Here is a 7,500-nt window from a genome sequence, read left to right as displayed (position 1 = left end):
CGCCGCGCCCGAACGCGAGCCGTGCTGCTCCGGGCCGGGATCCTCTTCGAGGCCGACTCGTAACGAGACGCACGCCGCGTTCGGTTTCGCGCGCTGACACTGCGTTCGTGCTGTCCTGGGCGGGACGACCGTGGCAACGGCCGACACCGCACCGGCCCGACGCGTCGCCGCGCGGGAACGTTACAACGCGACCCTGAGGCGGGCGTGGCGCCGGGATTGACCCGGTGCCGCAATTTGCGTTCAGAACGTCGATGCTCAATGTGTCCTGCAATTCACATTAATTCACGCAGCTAGCTGCGTCCTTCATCGACTCGCGAGCCGAGTGATCCACCGCCAAGAGCCCTCCGTGACTTCGTCAGTTGGACAAGCGCGACCCAGCCGGATTGCACAGTCGAAAAAAGCGGTGGCCGAGCGGTCGCCAGCCGTAGGCGACGCATGAAGCCAGCCTGGCACATGGCCACGGCACTCGGCGCAGAACGAAACAGGGTGACCGAAGTGCAATCGCGTGCGCCTCAACAGCGACGAAGGGCGTGCGCGGCCGCCAAGATACGGAGCCTTCTCCACCTGTCGAACGCACGACCACTCGATCGGCGATCGGCCGGTAATGATCCTTCCGCAGGTTCACCTACGGAAACCTTGTTACGACTTTTACTTCCTCTAAATGATCAAGTTAGATCGTCTTCTCGGACGCCGGCGCGGCCGTTGCCGAACGCGCCAGGTCCAATCGGAGGACCTCACTAAACCATTCAATCGGTAGTAGCGACGGGCGGTGTGTACAAAGGGCAGGGACGTAATCAACGCGAGCTGATGACTCGCGCTTACTGGGCATTCCTCGTTCAAGGGAAACAATTGCAATTCCCTATCCCTAGCACGACCGGGGTTCAGCGGGTTACCCGGACCTTCCGGCCTAGGCGGCGACACGCTGATCCGGTCAGTGTAGCGCGCGTGCGGCCCCGAACATCTAAGGGCATCACAGACCTGTTATTGCTCAATCTCGTGTGGCTAAGCGCCACTAGTCCCTCTAAGAAGTTCAACGCCGACCGATAGGGTCGCGTAACTAGTTAGCAAGCCAGAGTCTCGTTCGTTATCGGAATTAACCAGACAAATCGCTCCACCAACTAAGAACGGCCATGCACCACCACCCACAGAATCAAGAAAGAGCTCTCAATCTGTCAATCCTCACTGTGTCCGGGCCGGGTGAGATTCCCCGTGTTGAGTCAAATTAAGCCGCAGGCTCCACGCCTGGTGGTGCCCTTCCGTCAATTCCTTTAAGTTTCAGCTTTGCAACCATACTTCCCCCGGAACCCAAAGACTTTGGTTTCCCGCAAGCTGCCGGAGGGGTCGTCAAAGTAACGCCCCCCGATCGCTGGTTGGCATCGTTTATAGTCAGAACTAGGACGGTATCTGATCGTCTTCGAACCTCTGACTTTCGCTCTTGATTAAAGAAAACATTCTTGGCAAATGCTTTCGCAGTCGTTCGTCTTGCGCCGATCCAAGAATTTCACCTCTAACGGCACAGTACGAATGCCCCCGTCCGTCCCTCTTAATCATTACCTCGCGCTCCGAAAACCAACAAAATAGAACCGAGGTCCTATTCCATTATTCCATGCACCATTATTCAGGCGAAGCGCCTGCTTTGAACACTCTAATTTTTTCAAAGTAAACGTCCCGGCCGCCGCCGACACTCAGTCAAGGGCACCGGCGGAGCGCCGCGGGAGAGGGCCAGGTGCGGCCAGTGCACGCCTTGCGACGGACCGGCCGCCTGCGCCCAACGTCCAACTACGAGCTTTTTAACCGCAACAACTTAAATATACACTTTTGGAGCTGGAATTACCGCGGCTGCTGGCACCAGACTTGCCCTCCAATGGATACTCGCTAAAGGTTTTAAAGTGTGCTCATTCCAATTACAGGGCCTCGTTTAGAGTCCTGTATTGTTATTTTTCGTCACTACCTCCCCGCGTCGGGAATGGGTAATTTGCGCGCCTGCTGCCTTCCTTGGATGTGGTAGCCGTTTCTCAGGCTCCCTCTCCGGAATCGAACCCTGATTCCCCGTCACCCGTAAGAACCTCGGTAGGCCGATACCCTACCGACGAAAGTTGATAGGGCAGACACTTGAATGATCTGTCGCCGGTTCGAGACCGTGCGATCCGCTCAGTTATCCAGAGTCGCCAAAACGTGGCGGGCGCGACGCGAAGCCGGCCCGGTCGGTTTTTGTACTGATAAATGCGCACCCGCCGCAAGGCAGGCGCTGACCGCATGTATTAGCTCTAGATTTTGTACAGGTATCCAAGTACGATGTACGATCAAATGAACCATAACTGATTTAATGAGCCATTCGCAGTTTCACTGTACGAGAGCGCGTACTTAGACTTGCATGGCTTAATCTTTGAGACAAGCATATGACTACTGGCAGGATCAACCAGGTAGCTTCGTGTGGAGACGCAGGGCCCGCCGCCCGCTCCGACCGTCACTTTCAAGCTACGATTCTCAACGCTTGGTTCGGCCACGAACTCTGAAAACCGTCAAGGACGCGCGAAACATGGCCGGACGCGCGAAGCGCCAACCAGCTGTAACGCCGACGTGCAACTATGCCAACAACACGCACCGTAGTAGGACCCGCACCGTGGACGCCTTGGCATCGAACGAGCAGCAGCAAATCTGCTCAGCGAGCCAGTCGCCAACCGCACGCAACAAGCGACGCCGCGCGCACATTCGCACCGAGCTGCTTGCTCCCACATAGTAGGGTCAGATTTGTTCCATGTACTCTTGTGGTGATCCTCCTGGAGCAAATTCTGAGCGACGCAACAAAAGCCAGCTCTGCGAGCACGCAACTGGTAACGCCGCTTGTGTTTTTTGGGCTATTTTTGCCAAATTTTTTGAAAAAAAAAAGCGACCCCGAACGCCCATTCGGCGTCCGAGATCGCTCAAAGTGCGCCCGCGCTGCGGACAAATCGACAGATCTTGAGGCTTACTCTCAACAAATCGCAGTGAAAATACTGCTCTAGTGATTACGACACCCCGATCTTCAACTAGGTCGTTTGCGAATGATTTAGCACCACGCCTTTCGGGCAGGGGGGTGTGCCGACCGACGGGCAACTCTTGCGGCGCCCGTCGAACGTCAGCACCGGCATAGACGGCGGCCTTTCGACCGCTTACGTTGGCCGGCCGTGGGCGAGGCACAAAAGTATCGTCGCTTTCTAGGCGGGATTCTGACTTAGAGGCGTTCAGTCATAATCCCCCAGATGGTAGCTTCGCACCATTGGCTTATCAGCCAAGCACATGAACCAAATGTCTGAATCTGCGGTTCCTCTCGTACTGAGCAGAATTACTATCGCAACAACACCTCATCAGTAGGGTAAAACTAACCTGTCTCACGACGGTCTAAACCCAGCTCACGTTCCCTATTAGTGGGTGAACAATCCAACGCTTGGTGAATTCTGCTTCACAATGATAGGAAGAGCCGACATCGAAGGATCAAAAAGCAACGTCGCTATGAACGCTTGGCTGCCACAAGCCAGTTATTAAATGAGACCTCACGTGAATAATCGTTAGTCTTAATTATGATTCTTATTGATCAATGATCTATAGAACTACTTATAATAACGTTTCCGACACTTTTTTTGATTCGAACATTTGCGCAACCTAATATTACCATAGTCCCTTATTATAGTTCAAGAACGAGTCTTCGTACCACGCCCGGGTTTTACACATAGGAATGTCAAAATTTACTGCCGGCTCTTTGAAGCAATAGCTGGGCTGCGCTGCGCTAGGGCACTCCACGTTCGAAATGTTTACAACTGCACTTTTGATGGTGTATTGTGTTGTGACCAAGGTGGTTACTTGCCACAAGCCTTGGCAGAGCTGTCGCATTTCATTTAAAACATCGGGTGTGCAAAAGCGCGCAGCCAGCCCGCGGGATTTTTATCAGGGCCGCGAGGATTGTGCAAAGCCCTTCATGTAACATTGTGAAAAAATATTTTTTACAGATGTAAACTCGATGCTGTTTTGTGACCATGTTGGTCACTTACCACACGCCTTGGCAGAGCTGTCGCATTTCATTTAAAACATCGGGTGTGCAAAAGCGCGCAGCCAGCCGGCGGGATTTTTATCAGGGCCGCGAGGATTGTGCAGAGCCCTTCATGTAACATTGTGAAAAAATATTTTTTACGGATGTAAACTCGATGCTGTTTTGTGACCATGTTGGTCACTTACCACACGCCTTGGCAGAGCAGTCGCATTTCATTTAAAACATCGGGTGTGCAAAAGCGCGCAGCCAGCCCGCGGGATTTTTATCAGGGCCGCGAGAATTGTGCAGAGCCCTTCATGTAACATTGTGAAAAAAATTATTTTTACAGATGTAAACTCGATGCTGTTTTGTGACCATGTTGGTCACTTACCACACGCCTTGGCAGAGCTGTCGCATTTCATTTAAAACATCGGGTATGCAAAAGCGAGCAGCCAGCCCGCGGGATTTTTATCAGGGCCGCGAGGATTGTGCAGAGCCCTTCATGTAACATTGTGAAAAAAATAATTTTTACAGATGTAAACTTGATGCTGTTTTGTGACCATGTTGGTCACTTACCACACACCTTGGCAGAGCTGTCGCATTTCATTTCAAACATGGGATATGCAAAAGCGCCCAGCCAACCTCAATTTTTGTCAGGGCTGCGAGGATTGTGCAGAGCACTTTAGGTAACAATGTGCAAAAAATAAATTTGACAGGTGTAAACTCGATGCTGGTGTGCGTTGGTTCGTTTCTCGTGGCTTGCCGCGCGCTTTCGCATCATTTTTTTACGCATCACCGATCAGGTTTTGTGATCGTTGATGCGTAACATTTTTCGTGCCCTGTGTGTTTTTATTTCGCACCCTGTGTAACATTCCAGCGCTGATTTTACAGGAATGTGATTGACAACTTTCCCTATATAATCACGGTTGTTCTCTCTCAGAGCCAGTCTTAATTAATACGTGCTTTTGGATCATGCTGTTGAAAAATATAGCAGTTAGATTTTTGTTGCAGAAACCTTAGGGCTGAAGTAATTGAGTAAATAATATTTGTTAATTTTGCAGTGATTTTGAATTAGAAAAGGTACGCTGAGTTGTTTAAACGTCTAAAAGAATAACAATATTTTTTTTGGTTGCTATGTTTGAGTCGATAAGTCACAAAATATATTGTTTATTGTATGTTTTGTACCTGTTGGTGGCAAAAAAACAAGATTGTTCCGAATTTTCTTTATAGACATGGAATCTTCGCCGAAGAAAAGTGGGAAAGGTGTGATGTATTATTATCATTTCCCAAAAGGTATGTAAAGTGTTTTATTGTTTAATATGAGTGAAAAAGTAATACTGTTTGTGTCTTAGATTTTCTGAAACCATACGGTTTGGCCACGGACGTAGAACACTTGGACGACGAGAATCACTTTCGCAATAAATTGAAGGTTTTTACATGCGAGTGGCTACAGAGGCCTCGGGTGGCAATATCTGAATTTGCCGAAACGATGGATAAAAATTGGAACAGAATAGAACAGGATGTGGGACCGCTTGCTGAAAATGATTGTGTAAAATCGTTTAGCCACTTTGTTCAAAAATTGAACGATTTATGCGAGCCATTCAGGAAGCACGTTGGAGGCAATGAAGGTTTGTCTTGCTCCGAAAGTGAGGCAAAAGCGAAACTCCTGAGTTTAAAGCAAGCAATAAGCGAGATGGAGGAGATAGACGAATTTTATTTGCATAAAATGACCCACGTTGGTGCCTCCATGTACCTCTTGGGGATTCACCTTCATGTAATGAAGTACATTTTTTCAAATATGGAGGATGTGGGTAGCAATTGCGGTGGTGATTTACTCGATGCCTTTAAAAAAGAAAAGAATTTCCAGTCCTACAGTGAAGCCATTATTGGCACGCGCACTCAAAACTTGACGCAAGGCACAACAAAGCGAGTGAGGCGTTCATTCGAGGAAATAATTTCCCTAAAAAGAAAAGATTTAGCCGACGGCTGTGGGCCTTCAAGCAGTGGTACCTGTGAGGAACAAGGTAAAAAAGAGAAACGAATTGATGAAATCAAAGAGGCGAAGAAGAATAAAACACTGCGGAAAAAGCAAAAAAGAAGAACAGAAAATAAGTAAGAAGAAAGCTGCGGAAATGATGATTTTTTGTATTTCCGCATTTCTTTTCTTTCAATATAGCTGCGTCCGTTTTTGCTTGTGCGATGAACCGTTATGTTTTTCTGAAGTAGTCTTTTGTTGTGACATGATCACTGCGTTTCGTAGTTTTTTCTCGTAAACTTCTTTGTCTTTGTGTGAAAGTTAATCTTATTTGGAACGTTAATAGTTCAACTTCTCGTTTCATATAATCTTGTTGACAAGCTCTTTTTTTGAGTGTTACGCAGCGTTAATCGAATGATTGCTTAATCATTGCCCTACTTTGACAGGCTAGTATTGTTGAAATAATTGGATATTTAGGATTTTCTCAAGAGAGTTGTTTCATTGTTGTTAATCGTGTTGAAGAAAATGGCGAATGCTGAAATACATTGGGATCGTTACGATCAAGCTTGTGTCCTTGTTGATCCAGACGTAAGTCAAATCAGCTTTCGTTGTTGTTTGTGTTTTTTAAGGTTTCTGTGTTTAATTGTAAGTTTGTTTGTATTTTTGGCAGGTGGAGGAAAAACGTTTAAGAAAACAGAATGATGATAAAGAGCGTCTGCGACGCTTTGGGGAGCGTGGAGATCTATATTTTGGTGAAATGGACATTCCAGCAGAAGATACGAATTCGAAACGGCTTGCTGTGGGGTCTTCTTTGGAAAGGTGGATAGTGGATTCGTCTTGGTCTTACTGTGCGCGTTGTTTTTCGGTAAACACGTGTAACATCAGTCCCGGGTTTAGGCGTCCTCATTTTTCCACATTGAAGACTTGCCAATGTAGTGGAAATTACACTGTTCCTCGAATTGCTGATTGGCCCCAAGAGTTGAAGGGTCTAACCTCTGGCGACCAATCAATTCTGGCATTTTTCGCGTTGCACGTGAATTCCACTCAGCGATTACAGCACGGTTATCGTTACAAAGACCGTGGGGTTGCTGTAACTCTGATACAGAGATCTGTACTTGAACGAATTCACTCTGTAGAAGACGAACAGAGGCGGAGCAGGCTGTTGACAGCTTATCATTATCTTGTCAACGATGGAAGAAGTGCGTATGGTGACTTCGTCAGGCAACGAGAGGAAGGTTTATTGAGATCGCGAATCCCGTTTTATAACCTTTTTGATGTGGGTACTTTTTTGCATATGTATAAATGGACAGTAACAAATGCGTTAATTTTTTCAGATTTCGTTCATTGAATCCGCCATTTGGCCAATATTGTATCCGTACAAAATATTTTGTGAATCAGCAATTTCGGGCGGAGAGAGTACAAAACGAGCCTACATGTACAAGATCTTGTCGAACGTTTGTGATTATTCCACATCGTTTGAACTTCTCCGATTTCAGTATGACAGATGGCTATACAAAAC

General features: G+C 47.8%; 2 non-coding genes across 2 annotated transcripts; both read right to left on the bottom strand.

Moving 5' to 3' along the window:
• Window positions 1-188: 188 nt before the first annotated feature.
• LOC145915411 (5.8S ribosomal RNA) lies at window positions 189-342 on the bottom strand. The gene has a single exon (XR_014403796.1). It is a non-coding gene; the product is annotated as a 5.8S ribosomal RNA (ribosomal RNA).
• Window positions 343-602: 260 nt separating this feature from the next.
• On the bottom strand, window positions 603-2,426 carry LOC145915400 (small subunit ribosomal RNA). The gene has a single exon (XR_014403786.1). It is a non-coding gene; the product is annotated as a small subunit ribosomal RNA (ribosomal RNA).
• Window positions 2,427-7,500: the final 5,074 nt, after the last annotated feature.

This window comes from Ascidia mentula (assembly GCF_947561715.1).
Source record: "Ascidia mentula chromosome 2 unlocalized genomic scaffold, kaAscMent1.1 SUPER_2_unloc_16, whole genome shotgun sequence".
In the NCBI taxonomy this organism is placed as follows: Eukaryota; Metazoa; Chordata; class Ascidiacea; order Phlebobranchia; family Ascidiidae; genus Ascidia; species Ascidia mentula.
This window is presented reverse-complemented; position numbering and strand designations above follow the sequence as displayed.